This window comes from Dromiciops gliroides, chromosome 4, assembly GCF_019393635.1.
Source record: "Dromiciops gliroides isolate mDroGli1 chromosome 4, mDroGli1.pri, whole genome shotgun sequence".
NCBI classification, from domain to species: domain Eukaryota; kingdom Metazoa; phylum Chordata; class Mammalia; order Microbiotheria; family Microbiotheriidae; genus Dromiciops; species Dromiciops gliroides.
The window spans coordinates 481,521,889-481,537,288 of NC_057864.1; positions in this window are offsets into that span (position 1 = coordinate 481,521,889).

Consider the following 15,400-nt stretch of genomic DNA (forward strand, 5'->3'; position numbering starts at 1 on the left):
TTGCTTCCCTTCCCTCTAACTCTCTTCTCCTTTTCCTCTTCATTCTTACTGCCGTGCCATCTGTAGGGTATTGCTACTCATGATGCAGAGACATGCCTTTATATAAGTTGGAGTGATCTTATATTCTATCTTGGTGGAGTATGTGAGTGTGGTAATCCAGTTTAATTCTAAAAACATATCATGTCTGCCCTGGCCAAGATCCTATCCTAAAGCAAGCAATCAAGCAGTCATCAAACATTTATTACACCCTTTTTATGTGTCAGGCACTGCTCTAGGTTTTCCCTGTTCTCAAGGAGAACTGAAGAAGATAGCAGTGCAGAGCAGTGCATGGCACATAGTAGGTTGTTGACTGACTATAGATAGATTTAGAAGAAATACAAAATGAATGCATGGCACGTTAGGGAGAATCAAAAAAAGGCTTCATGTTTAAAGCCCCTTCTGGCCTCTTTTAGTTTTTTTCATTATATACCTCAAATAATATTTTTCTGGTCCAAGAGTGCACTCAATAGGATGAAGTTCCCAGGAAATCCTGTATCACTTTAATAGCTGTGAAAATGATCCATAAATCACTCAGGTCTAACAGCCCAAGGTCACACAGCTAATAAGTGTCTGAGGCCAGATTTGAACTCAGGAAGATGAGTCTTCCTGACTCCAGCCCTGGCACTCTTTCCCAGTGTACCACCTAGTTGCCCTAGAATAACCAGATTTGGTCCCAAAGAAGAGCTGTGAGCTATGAGAAGTCACCACTCACACTTCTTTGAAAAGGTACTGGACTGTGGGTGTTGAACATCAAAAGTCACATTGAACTTTTGGGATATTTGATAGTTTTATTGACCTGTTTTTGCCCTCCTTTCTTTTTACTCTTTGGTAGAAAGAACTGTTCTCTGGGAAGAAAGAGAAGACATGGAAAATGTAGGTGATGTAAAAAGAAAAAATAAATAAAATATATTTATAAATTCACAAACAAATCATGATTCTTGTTTCTCTGCTGGTTCAAGTATATGTAGCCCTTTTCTCACAACAGCCCAGTGAAGGAGGTGGTACAAGAGTTATTATCATGATAATATATAACAACGATGATATATCATCAGTGATGTGGTCAATAAGTGTCAGAATTAGACCTTGAACCCAAGACTTCTGAAGCAAAACCCAGTGCTCTTTTCCCTACATCCTGCTGTCTCCTTTTGGGCTCCTCAGAGTCTCTCCCCTTCTCTCTTTGGTGACCGTATCCTTTCTACAGATGGTTATTGTCCTTCCTTCATCCAGTCACTTGGCCAGGGTACACAGATTTCCTTCTCTGCATCCTTCTTTATAAATCAGGCTCACTAACTCTTGATGATATTACTCTGACTTTCCTTTGAACTTGCTCCAAGCTGCTTGTGGCTTCCTAGTAATTAGGTGTCCAGAACTGGACCCAGTTGGCCTGATTTAACTCTTTAGGGTTCTCTCTAGAACTGCATATGGAGGTTTCTGTCCATGGAAATTCCAAAAATAGCCTGTAATTTCAGGCTCCTGAGATGACTAGTTGTGGAAAGACAAGGACAAGACACTCCAAGGAGAACAAAGCCTGAACAGGCTGTGCCCTGGACCTATAAAATAATTGTAGGCTTATAAATCATTCAAGCAATCAACAGGCACTTATTAAATGTTTTCTATGTGCCGAGCTCTCTGATCAGCTCCATGATGCAAATAGAAAAGCAAGTCAGGCACTGTTCTCAAGGCTTTCCTCTTTAATTAGGAGAGAAGATATGAAGCAGGGGTGAGTTGCAAGAACATCGTGATGGTATGGGAGGGCTCAGTGGTGATTAGGGAAACAGGACAGAGAAAGTGGTAAGGACTGATACTCCTTAGGGGTCAGTGCCAGTGCACTGACTGATAGACCATAAGGTGGAAAGGCCTAGTAGGCCGTATGGATCAGTGGCAAGGCAGATGGCAAGGCCCAGGGGTGCTTCATCTTCCCAGAAGGATTATAGTTGCTCATCTAAGTGATGTGAGCTGCTATGTCCTGCCTAGAATGGGGATGGGAGGAGCTGAAGATCGATGTGGATAGGGGGGCTCTGAGTTCCCTCCCAAAAAGGTAGGGATGGAGGTCAGACTTTCTGGGGAAGGGAGGGGAACAAGCATTTATTAAGTGCTTACTGTATGCTGGGCACCATGCTAGGCGCTTTACATCTTATTTGATCCTCACAACAACCCTGCAAAGTAGGTGCTATTATTATTACCATTTTACATATGAGGAAACTGAGGCAGATAGGGGCCAAATGACTTGTCTGAGGTCACACAGCTAAGAAGCATCTGAGGCCCAGTACTCCATCCACTGCTCTATCTAGCTACAGATGGGAAGAGAGGAAGGGAACATTGGCAGGAAGGCTACTTGGAAGGACTCTTCAGACCCACTGGATTCTGAGCAGCAAGGGTAGCTGGGAGCAGGGGAAGGCAGGGGAAAAAACATGCTCCTCGTGGACCCTCTGTCCCCTAGACCCCAGGTCTAGTCCTCTTCACATTCACTATACCATGATACTCCCCAGGCTACTAGAAACATCCAAATGAAAGCACAAACTTTGCCGAAGAAGAAAATGGACCAGCCCTTCGACAAAATGTCCACTGGTTTCCTCTCCTCACTGCCTGGAGGGGCCTCAGGTGGATCCCCAAGGGCACACAGACATAGGCCTGGCCAGGCTTTCAGACAGCAGATGGACAGGTTTGTCTCTAGCTTCTCCTATTAAAGCCTTCCGTCTCAGAATCCATTCATCCCTCCTGTGTTTATCACTACTGATGGCACAGCCCTGGGAGGAGGGTCAGGCAGTGGGTCCCGAGAGCCTGCCAACTCTGCTCTCATCCAACCAGATGGATCTGATTAAAAGAAATCAAATCACTAACAAAATCTGACAGTTTCTCAATAGGATTCCCTCCCTTCGTTAGTAATGATTTGCCCATGGCTACCACCACATGGCAAGGTAGAGATGACTTTCAGAAAAGCAAGAGATGGTTGACATTTCCATCATGGTATTTTCTCTTTCCCCTCCCCTCCCTCCCATCCATCCATCCATCAATTAATCAATGAACATTTATTAAGCACTTTTAGTATGCTAGATACAAGGAATGAAAAGGAATAAATGAAAGGTGCCCTGCCTTCAAGAGAAGGGAAAACTACACATACCTGAATTAGTACATACAAGAATTGGAGGGGCAGCTAGGTGGCGCAGTGGATAAAGCACTGGCCTTGGATTCAGGAGTACCTGAGTTCAAATCAGACCTCAGACACTTGACACTTACTAGTGACTTACTGTGTGACCCTGGACAAGTCACTTAACCCCCATTGCCTCGCCAAAAAAAAAAAATATATATATTAAAAAAAAAAGAATTGGGGCAGGCTTGTCTGAAGAATCTCAGAGTGACATGACTCCCTGCCAACTGAAGACTCCCTGGATAGGACTGCCCTTAGATAGGATTCTGCTGAGGTCTCAGCTTCCCAGGGAACAAAATTCCTCTTCATTTAATCTTCCTATTAGAACTTCCCCCAAATTGGAAGGACTGCCTTAGGAGGGGAGGAGTTCACCTCATTGCAGATATTCAAGCAGAGACCCCCTAGGGATGTCATAAAAAAGGTTCTTTTTCAAGCTTGGGTTGGAACAAGCCACTGAACTTCATGGGATTCTAGACCTGACCACTGATTTGAGATCTCAAAGCTCTTGTCATTACTCATAGTCCTAATTCCCACTTTGGTTTTTCCATGTGTGGAAATGACAGTCAGTTCCAAACCACACTTCTGACGGGACACTTATTCTGAGACAATAAGAGTTACTATCAGCTGAAAAGTCCTGAATGGTGATACATGGGTGCATAGCGCTTCAGCTGAAAAAGACTTCAGAGGCTGACTCATCCCCTCACTTAACAGATGGGGAAACTGAGGCCCAGGGAGACCCTAGACTTAGAGGCCCTCTATGCTAACCACCTCATTTTACAGATGAACCCCACAGAGCTTAAGTGATTGGGCTACAGTCAAACTCCAGCAGGGTTGTGCATCTGGGGCACCTCTGGTGGTCATTCTCTCTGCACAGGAACAAGTCAATGTCAGAATGACTTCCTTTCTACCACAGGAGATTTTCAGTGGCTGAGTATGCAGAGCATTTGCCTCCCACTTGGGGAACCTGTGCAAATAAGAAGGGTGGGCATGGAGATGATTCTCATACTCTCCTGATCCCAAACTTGTAATGTTTTTAGAAGTAAAAAACATGTGCTTCTCAAGAAACAGCAGGTAAAGGTCCATGAGAGTACTTGACTTTGTGTGTGTGTGTGTGTGTGTGTGTGTGTGGTATATATGTATGTGTGTTCTGTGTATGTATGTGTGTTGTGTATATGTGTGGTATTGTATATATGTGGTGTATGTGTATGTGTGTTATATGTATATATGGTATTGTGTATAAGGTATGTGTGTTGTATGTATGTATGTGGTGTGTGGTGTGTGTATGTGTGTTGTGTATATGTGTGGTATTGTGTATATGTGGTGTATGTGTATGTGTGTTGTATGTATGGTATTGTGCATAAGGTATGTGTGTTCTGTGTATGTATGTGGTGTGTGTGTGTATGTGTGTAGTGGATAGAGGAAGGGGGACATGGATGTTGCTGTCCTTTAGCAACCTGGAAACAATGGGTCCAGTCAACTTAGGACAGTTCCTTGCATGGCAACAAAGCATGAGGAGTGCTTTAGGCACCTGGGAGAGAGACAATAGGAACTTTCTGGATCTGTTTTGTTCTCTGGGGACCTTCCCACAGGCCAGTGTTTCCTGCCCCTGCTCCCTACCCCATCCCCACCCTAAAACAGACAAGCAGAAGTAGAGTCATGGAAGAGCAGATTATATATTTATTCGAATATAAGCTCTTTGTGGGCAAGGGATTGTTTTCACCTTTTGTTTGTGTCTTTGTAGCCCCAGAGTTTAGCACAATGCCCAGTACAGAGAAAACACTTAATAAGTGCTTGTTGATGAGATCAATAGACCAATAGACACATTTATGAAGCACCTACTCTACACCCAGCCCTGTGCAGGTTGGAATAGCAAGGGTCGAGGGCTCTGGGAAGCTCTGACTTATGAATTACCTTCTACTATAGAGAGACAAGACAAACACCCATGTCAGAGTGAAGCTCGAGTAAAGTTCTTGCTGTACTGGAGGGTGAGGGTGGGGCAGAATGGAGAGGACACGAGTCACCAAACATCCAAGTCAGGATAATAAACAAAATGCATCATAATAGGAAGTCAGATGTTGGATTGAAACTTGAAGATCTGGGTCCAAGTCATGGCTCCCCTACCTACCCCCTGTATGACTTTGAACCAGTTCCTTTTCCTTCTGTGCCTCAGTTTCCTCCTCTGTAAAATGAGGGGATTGAAACTGAAGCCCCTGGAGGTGCCATCCAGCTTGAGGTCTATGACCCTGTGAGTTTATGGTCCTCCTAGATTGGCAGGGCTGCCAAATGCATCTAGAAGGGTGGCTCAGAAGATGAGTCTTTATCACAGACCTCTGGACTTGGAAGGGCCCTGAGGGATGTTATTTCACCTGAATTACCTCTACAGCCTCCTAAGGGGTCCTCTAATCTTTGTGGGAAGACCTTCATCGTGTGTGGGGGAAACCTACTACTTTCCAAGGCATCCCAGTCCACTGTGGGAAAATTCTAATGATCTCATCAGAGCAAATACCATCTTTAGACCTGGAAGAGACCATGGATATTATCTAGTCCGACCCTCTCATTTCACAGATGAGGAAACTGAGGCCCAGAGAGAAGGACCATCCATTTAAAACCAGAAGGGTAATTGGAAGCCATCTAATCCAAGCCCATTTGCCAAATGAAGAAACTGAGGCACAGAGAAAAGTGATTTAGAATCATATATCGGTAACTAGAAGGGCCCTTAGGTACCATCCAGTCTTATCTCCACCATTTTGCAGAAGAGGAAACAGGAGACTGAGGAGAGTTGGGTGATTTGTCCTAAGTCTGGAAGGTAGCAAGCATCAGAAATGAGATTTGATCTCAGGTCCTCTGAATTCAGAGCCAGTGGTTTTTACACAGGGCCATGTTAGGACATTGTTGTTGGGGTTGTTTTCCCCTTATATCAATTACAGATCTACACTTCTACCCAATGCCTTTAGTTTAGCACTCCCCCCAACCAAGGTCAAGAAGAATAAAGTTAATCCCTCTTCCACATGACACCCCTTTAAATGCTTGAGTATTCTTATCACACTGATCCTAGGTCTGTGCTTTTACAAGTTAAACACCCCAAGTGAGGCAGCCACTTCCTCTGCAGAATGCTCTCTCATTCTCATTAAGGGTCCCCCATTCTGATTCTCTAGGGCTAGTCCCCATGAAGCCAAGTTTCTCTGTGTGTTGAAGACTCAATAAGAACAAACACTCTCTCCCCAAAGTCTGCTTTCCCAAATAATTTCCCAATGGCTTCTCCATCCCCAAATCATTGATAAAAGCCCTTTATACCTGCTGGCCAGCTCAGAAGACTTTGCTCAAGGGAAAGTCCTCAGCACCTTGCAGAAGCTGGGTTCAGGTGTCCAGTGGCTTAGAGATCTGGGAAGGATATGGGGAACATCCATAACTAAGGTTCTAGTTTCCTCCTTCTGATACGGTGGTAATTCCCACTCCTGGCTCCATCTCAAATGGCTCTCCATAAAGAACATGTTGATCTCATGGGGCAACTAGGTGGCGCAGTGGATAGAACACCGGCCCTGGAGTCAGGAGGACCTGAGTTCAAACCCGGCCTCAGACACTTGACACTTACTAGCTGTGTGACCCTGGGCAAGTCACTTAACCTCAATTGCCTCACCAAAAAAAAAGAAAAAAAAAGAAAAAAAGGACATGTTGATTCCATAAAATGTCAGTGAATGAGAATGCCAACTATCAGAGCAGCCAAAGGAGAGATGAGAGGGCCTTGTATGACCTTCCAGGGTTGGTTCAAAGGACTCAGGACTTCCCCAGTTTGTCTAAGAAGACAGCCATATTCTTGTGCTATAGACAGGGCAGAGGGCCGGGGTGCCCTGGACATTCAAGAGGGGTTTCAGAATGTGGTGGCTGTGAGTTTGTGAATAGTTGGATGCATCCATGTTTGTAAGTTTTCTCAAATGAATCTATCCAGCTTAGTTCAAATCCTTCCTTTTGGGCCTTATATCTCCATGACCTTGGGCAAACTGTGTCACCTCTCTGGGACTCAGTTTACCCATCTGTAAAATTAGACGGTCAGAATAGATGGCCTCTGAGGTCCCTTCTATACCAACAATACTATGATTTGTCTTAACCTCCTAGTTTCAAAAGCTTGACCCAGCAAGGGCCTGATGCTGGGGAAAGAGCTCAGGATTTAGGAAGAGGCAAGACCAAAATCTGAATGCTGGATTGGCCACTCCGTAGACAAGGGATGCGTGCAGATCCCCACTCCTCTCTGGGTATGAGGAACTGCTCTCCAGGACCCAGGAGGACCTGGATTCAAGGGCCCCTTCTGACCTTCACAGTCCATTGACCACTCGGTGCCCAACTCGGCAGCCTTGGAAGATGGGGAGTCACATGACAGACGTCCATCTGCTCTGGCAGAAAATCCTAGACTTAGAGAAAGAGAGAGCCCAAAGGGTCCAATTCAACTCCCTCACTTTACAAGTGGGGAAACTGAGACCCAGGATGGGTGTTAAGGGCTAAAATTCTAGCTAGTCTGTCTAAAATATCTAATGAGTGGTCGCCAATAAATTATAAGCTTTAGCAAGAGTTAGACTTTTAAGCATTTATTAAGGAGAATAAGAATTTGGTAAAGAGAGAGAGAAAGGCCTAGATTCCTATCTATTAAAGGGAGAGCACATTTCTAGCTCCCTTCTCCGCCAGCGTCCAGAGGAAAGAGCGCCCCAGTCTCCTCCTTCCTCCTCCCACTAGTCCGCGTCACTTCCTGATACCAAAGAAAAGACTCCTGGTCTTGCCCTCAAAGACCTTCGCTTCATGGGCAGAACTCTTCTACAGTAAGTATCCAGCAGGTGGCGTTATTCCAATCGTTACATGGGGAAGCTACTGGCCCCAGACACACTGCAAGTAAATATTTGAGGGAGGATTAAAACTTGGGTCTTCCTAATTCCAAGGCCAAGGTTCTATTTTCTCTTTGGGGCTACCTTACAAAGTAAAATCACAGGTTAAATGTCCCCCCAAGAGATAAATTACTATTAGGAGGAAGAGGAGGGAGTAGTGGCGGTGATGGTGGTGATGGTAGGAGTGGTGGTGCTAATGATTGCATTTACAAAATGCTTAAGGTTTACAAAGTGCTTTATGAATATTATCCCACTCTATCCTCACAAGGTCCGTGCTAGATATTAATTTTACAAATGAGGAAGACAAGGCAAAGGGAAGCCAAATGATTTGGTCAAGGTCCCTCCTCTAGCCAATGCTCTAGCCACTGCATCACCTGCCTGCCTGTATTAAAATTGGCATTTAAATGGTACCTTAAGGTTTGTAAAATGCTTTACCTATGTCATGGGATCACTGATCCTAGAAGGAAACACAGGCTCCATCTAATCCAACCCCTTCCTTTGACAAATAAGGAAACTAAGCCCCAGAGAAAAATGGACTGTCCTAGGTCAATTAAGTAACTGAGGTATGATTTGAACCTGGAGCTTCTCAGTCCAACTCCATTGCTCTTCCCATTGATCTAGGGCAGGAGTTTGTATTTCTTTGCTACAACCTAAGACCAACCACCACCATCTCTACCACTACTACTATTATTACTACTACTTTTGATTAGTCATTTCAGTTGTGTTTGACTTTTTGTGACCCCATTTGGCATTTTCTTGGCAAAGACACTGGAGAGGTTTGCCATTTCCTTCTCCAGCTCATTTTTACCCATGAGGAAACTGAGGCAAACAGGGTGAAGTGGCTTGCCCAGGGTCATAGAGCTATTAAGTGCCCGAAGCCAGATTTGAACTCTCCTACTACTACTACTATGAATAACAATAATATTTATATAATACCTTAAGGTTTATAAAGCACTTTGCAAACATTTCATTTGATCCTCATAACACCAGAAGGAAGTAGGTGTGATTATTATTCCCATTTTACAGATGGGGAAACAGAGGCATAGAGAGCTTTGGTGACTTGCCTAGTGTCACACATCGAGTAAGTGGCTGAGGACAGATTTGACCTCTGAGGTATGATTCAAATCAAATTTGAACAGGTCTAGGGCTCTATCAACAGTACCATTTGGCTGCCCTTAACCAACCTCCTTATTACTTGTCTCTCCTATGACCACACTCTAGAACAGGAGTTCTAAACACTCTATGGAGCCCTTCTCTGAACATTTTTTAAATCTATAATTGAAGGAATTTATAAATTGCAGTTAGCAGTTGGTGAAAACAAAGATGTCATTTTCTTTTCCCCGTCTAAGTTTACAAACCCCTGCTCTGGACCAACAGATCAGTCAATATAAGGCTGGTCTCACAATTGATCCTCACAACCTTCCAAAGGTTTTGAAGTCCATCAATCCAGCCCTAACTTCTCTCCTGAAATAGAATCTCCCATCACCTACAATAGGCGTCAGTTAGCCTTGTAGCTTTATACAGAGGAAAAGGCACTGGTTAGGGAGTGCCTTGCTACTTTTGACCTGAGTGACCTTGGGAAGTCACTTTCCCTCTCTGGGACTCAGTTTCCCACTCAGTAAAATAAAAGAAGTTGTAAATAAAGTAAAGAAGATGGCCTCAGGGGTCTATCATACTATGAAATTAAGGCTCTCAACAGTCAAGTGACTTACTAAGATTGCACTGCCAGGAAATATCAGTGGCAAGATTCAAACTCAGGTCTCTTGCCTCCAAGTCCTGGTTGGTTTTCACTGTGTCCCTTTTTGTTGTTCAGTCATTTCAGTCATGCCCGCTTGTGACCCCATTTGAGGTTTTCTTGGCAGACATACTGGAATGATTTGCCATTTCTTCCTCCAGCTCATTTTACAGATGAGGAAACTGAGGCAAACAGGGTTAAGTGACTTGCCCAGGGCCACACTGCTAGTAAGTGTTTGAACCAGATTTCAACACAGAAAGATGAGTCTTCTTGACTCAGGCTGGCGCTCTCTCTACTGCACTACCCTTCTACCTCTTCAATAATATTGGAGGTAACATCCCTCCCTACTTCATAAGGCTGATACAAAGAATAGGCGTCATGTGAGAACAAGGCAGACCTCTGACCCATTGCCACAGCTCAGGGGATTTCCTCTCCCTGCAGCCTCTGGGTCTAGACTCTCCCTTTCAAGTCCTTCTGGACTATTTGTCATTCAGGAACAGAGTGGCAGACATCATCTTGGAAAGGAAACCAGCTCTGCTTCTTAGTGGAATTATGCTAGAAATGATGGCATTCGGGGAATCTTCACATTGCTAATGCTATTTCTGTTTGTCCAGTGGGAATTTTGCACAGAATATAAACCAAGGCTTTGAGTCCCACCACTCTCACTCTGCTCCTCCATATATGGACTCTTCTGTCCCATTTCCCAACTGATTGGCACCTCCCTGTCTGCGACCTCAAGAGATAGAAATCAATCAGACCACTTAAGCTGGACCTGATCCTTCCCTGTAGACTCAGGCTTGGGGCCCCTTCTCTTTTGCTCCAGTCTATCCTATATATCACTTGGTCATTTTTTTGTATTCCCTCTTATGAATTCAATTATCATTTCTATGAAGATGATTTAAAGGTCCATCAGTCTAGCCCTAACTTCTCTCCTGAGATATAATCCCATATGGCCTACTGTCTTTTGAATATCTTAACCTGGATGTCCCTGCTAGAGAAAATTAAAACTCAGGTCTTCCTAATTCCAAGGCTAATACTCTATTTACTCTACCAGGCTGCCTCACAAATTCCCTACTCCAATGAAATTGTAAGTAAGAACAAGAAAGAGGGAAGGGAAGGGAAGAGAAGGGAAGAAGGAAGGAAGATGGATAAGTAATTAATGTTCTTCTTAGGGACATCCAGTAGGCATCTAAAACTCAATATATCCAAAACAACTCATTATTTTTCCGCCCAAACCCTGAAAAGGGCTCAGCAGCCCTCACACTGGAGGTGCTAGTCTTCACTGAGCATCCCATACACTCCCACCAGTACTTAATTGTCTTAATAATTACTGCTTCATAAAACAGTTTCCGATCTGGTTGGTGCTGCTGGGCACCATTTCTTTGTCCCATTTCTTTTCACTAATTCTCTTGAGATTGTTGACCTTTTAAACTCCATATTAATTTCATTCTTTCCTCCCCTAATTCTATAAAGTAATCCTTTGGTGGTTTGATCGGTATGACATTGGATAAACAAGTTAATTTAGGTAGTATTGTCATTTTTATTATATTGACTCATCCTACACATGAGAAATTAATACTTTTCCAATTATTTAGATCTGTACCTCTATAAACAGCTGTTTATAGTTCTATTTATATAATTCCTGGGTGTCTGGCTTCCTTCAACACTCAGCTCAAATCCCTCCTCCTGAATGAGAGGCTTTCCCCATCCCTTTAACTACCAATGCCTTCCCCTCTTAGATCCCATTCCATTCTGTACTTATATTAGATATACCTACTTACTTCTGTGTTGTCCCTTGCATTAGACTATAAACTCCCCGAGGGCAGAAGTTGTCTTTTGTCTCTCTTTGTTTCCCCTGTGTTTACCTCCTAGCACACAGTTGGGAGTCAAAAACCACCCTAATATCTTCTCTTGTTGTCCCTTGTTGGGGAGGGGGAGCATCATGTGATCTGAGTGTCTCCAGTTTAGCTCACATGCCTTCTCCATAAATTAGCCAAGTTAAAGACCCTATTGCTTAAAGCACCAACTGGCTGATTGATCAATCACCTTCCATTTAGCTCCATCTAACGTCTTTCACAACCTGATTCCAACCTATCTGTCTAGTTAACTGTCTAAGCCTCTGAATCCCAGAAAAAGATCCCAAGCAGTCAGGCTGCAGTGAAGAAGACCCCCTCATCTGCCATAAATAAGGGAGCGATGACCAGACATCACATTGTATTCTGCCCTGGATAAAGCACTTGGTAATTGGACTCAGTTTGGGGTGCCACATGTTAGGAAGGACCTAAAGTATCCTCTGCAGAGGAATCTAAGCCTGAGAACCAGGATGGTAAAAGCTTCACATCTGTACCATATGAGGATCTGTAAACTGAAAGAATTGGGAGTGTTTAGCCTGGAGAAGAGAAGACTGAGGGAGACGATGATTGAAGTCTTTAAGTATTTTTAGTAGTCATAGGAAAGAAGACAGAAGAAGTAGCCTGGGTAGCAGTCATTAAGAGGCAAATTTAGGCTTAACATTGAGAAAAACTTCCTAACAATTGGAGGCATTAGAGGAATGGATTGCTTCAGGAGGTGGTGAGTTCTGCATTACTGGAAGTCTTCAAGCAAAAGCTGGATGGATGGCCACCTGTTGGGTATATTTAGATGGGATTCTTTTCCGGGGATGGCCCAAGAGGTCTCTTCCCACTATGAAAATCCATGATCTTGTGATTTGATCCTGCCTCCTTCCAGAAGATTGGGTACCACGATTTGGTCAGCTTGGCATTTCTTTCTATTACAATTTCTTTTAATTTCTAGGGATTTCCTTTATGATGCAATTGCAGGTATGATAGTTTGCAGAAATGTTTCTGGTTCATCAGACAAAGACTGTTACTCAACCAGGGGATGGGGGAGGCGGGGCAGGGAGGGGATGGAAACCTACCCAACATTTTTCAATCATAGCCCCTCTCTCCAGGTGTACACATTTCAAAGGTTCATTTCCCCTGCTAATTCCCCAAGTAGGAGGCAGCAGCAAGCTTTCCCTGGCTGTGTAAAGAGACGGCAGATGACACGAGGGTTTCATTGTTTCTGGAAAAAGAAATGCAATTATGAAAGGAAAGTTCACGGAAAAGGAGCCAAGAATAAACAGACAATAAAAAGCTAAAATAAGGAGCAAGTTTGAAGGAGAAAATCAAGAGCCCAGGATGTTCTGTCTCCCACCTTCGTGCCTTTGCACAGGTGTCAGGCATCCCCCTATCTACACCTCGCTCCCTCCTCCTCTGGCTTGTAGCATTCCCAGCTTCTTTCAAACACACATCTCAGGTGTCCCTCCAACACGAGGCCATTCCTGCTCCCCCGGTAAGTAACACCCACTTCCACTTATTATTAGTTTGTATCTACTTATGTACACATTGCCTTTCCTAGTTCTGGAAGGCATGGACTGTTGCATTTTGTCCATGTGTCCCAAGTGCCTAAGACAGTGCCTAGTGCACAGCAGATGCTTGATAAATGAATTGAGTGGAATTGAATTAAATGACACTGTTCCAGAAAGACCTAGTATCAAATTCATCAACCTCCACAATGTGACTAAACCTTATCTTTTCAGCTCTGTCTCATTACTCCTTGAGCCCGTTGGGGGCGGGGGGGGGGGGCGGGCAGGGATGATTGTTCTTTGCCTTCCTTTACATACCTAATACTTAGCAGGAGCCCTGACACTTAGTAAGTGCTTAATAATGTTTGTGGACTGACGGACTCTAAGCTCTCGACAAATTACTGTGTTCTTTGTCCCCTTATGCCTCTTTACCTTCCTTCGGTCTGTTCCCTCTATCCATCCCTTTAGCTGTCCAATTCCAAGTGTTGCCCTTGCCCCCACTTGAAATTCCAACTCAAGTGTAACTACCTCTAGGAAGCTTCCTCTGGTACCCTTCAGTTGGGGATGAATGAATGAATGAATGAATGAATGAATGAATGAATGAATGAATGAATGAATGAACGAACGAATGAACGAATGAATGAAATGTGTAGCCTGGCCCAGAGCCAGGCAAGCTACATCTGCCCGTTAGGGTTAAAAGATGTCCTGAGGGGTTTGTGGGGGACTCTTTCTCTACCTCAGCTAGTGCCAATTACTAGCCCCCAGTTCCATTTAACTACTTACTAGTAATTAGATTGTATGAAGGGATATTTACTTCAAAGATAATGGCAAGAACAAAGTACAAACGCTTTTTCCAATGCCTTTGACCTACAGGATGATTGATCCAGAGCTGGAAGGAACCACAGAGGCCATCTGATTCAACCTACTCCCCCCATTTTATACATGAAGAAATCAAGGCCCAGGGAGATTTCATAGTATTTAGCTTTAAAGGTGAAATAGAATTTAGAAGCAATCTAAGTCTGACTACTTCATTTTACAAATGAGGAAACCAAGGCTTAGGGGAGGTGAATTGCCTCATCTGAGGTCACATAGGTGGGAAGCAACAGAGACAAAACTGACTGAGTGAACCTAGACAAGTCATTTCCCTCTTGGCCCTCCACAAAAATCAATGATGCTATAAATTGCAGGTCAGTAGCCAATGTACATTGGGAGAGGGAGGTTTCCTTGTAAGAGATCCTTATGCCAATAGAATCACAGATCCAGGTCCAAAATTATATGTACTAGCTGCTGTGATTAAGAAGACAATCAATGCACAAGTATTTATTAAACACCTATTATATACCAGTCTCTATATTAGGGACTATGGATGCAGACAATAGATCAGTATATAAGCACTTATTAAGTACCCACTGTATACCAAACTATACTAAGCACTATGGCTAGTCAATGTACAAACATTTATTACCAACTCCATATCAGACTATGCTAGGCATTGTGGATGCAAGGATAGTCAATTCATAAACATTATTAAGAGCCTACTGTATGCTAAGCATCATGGAGGCAGACAATCAGTGTACAAACATTAAGTACCTGCTGTGTACCAGACTAGACTAGGCACTGTGAAGGCAAAGACAATCAGTCAATTCACAAGCATTTCTTAAGAGCCTATGTGTATACCAGGCACTCCGCCAGTCCTTGGGGATTCCAAGACAAAAGTGACATACTCCTTGTCCTCTGGGAGCTTCTCTTCCCAAATCCATCACTCTAAGACAAGAAGCTACCCCAGCATTCTTTGAAGAACAGGCTGCGCATGTGAGAAGCCTCCAAAACAAACATGGTGGGTTTCTATTTGGACTGACTTTGGAGAGACTTGGCTGGTGGAGGTCAATCTCTGCAATGTGATCCCATTTTTCCTTCTTGAGCAGGCTGAAGTCGGGCCTGAACCTTGGATGTTAAACCAGGACTGGAGTCTCTCTCTCCCTCTGGGGAATTCTCCTATAGGCTGGAGGGAAGATGCACACCACCCCCCCTCCTATAACTGAGCATTGGTGGAGCTCTTCCTGGATCTAATTAAAAGCTTGGCCTGCAAAAAACGATGGATTCCATGGCTGGCTCCCCTGGCCACACATAAGAGGAAACAGACCCAGGAAAATGCCACCGAAATAAAATTAGACGCTTTATGGGCTTATTAAAAGCCTAGCCGTTACCATCCATGACCTAAAATAGGAGGGGAAAGTGCTTCTTCTTTTCTCTCACTTCCC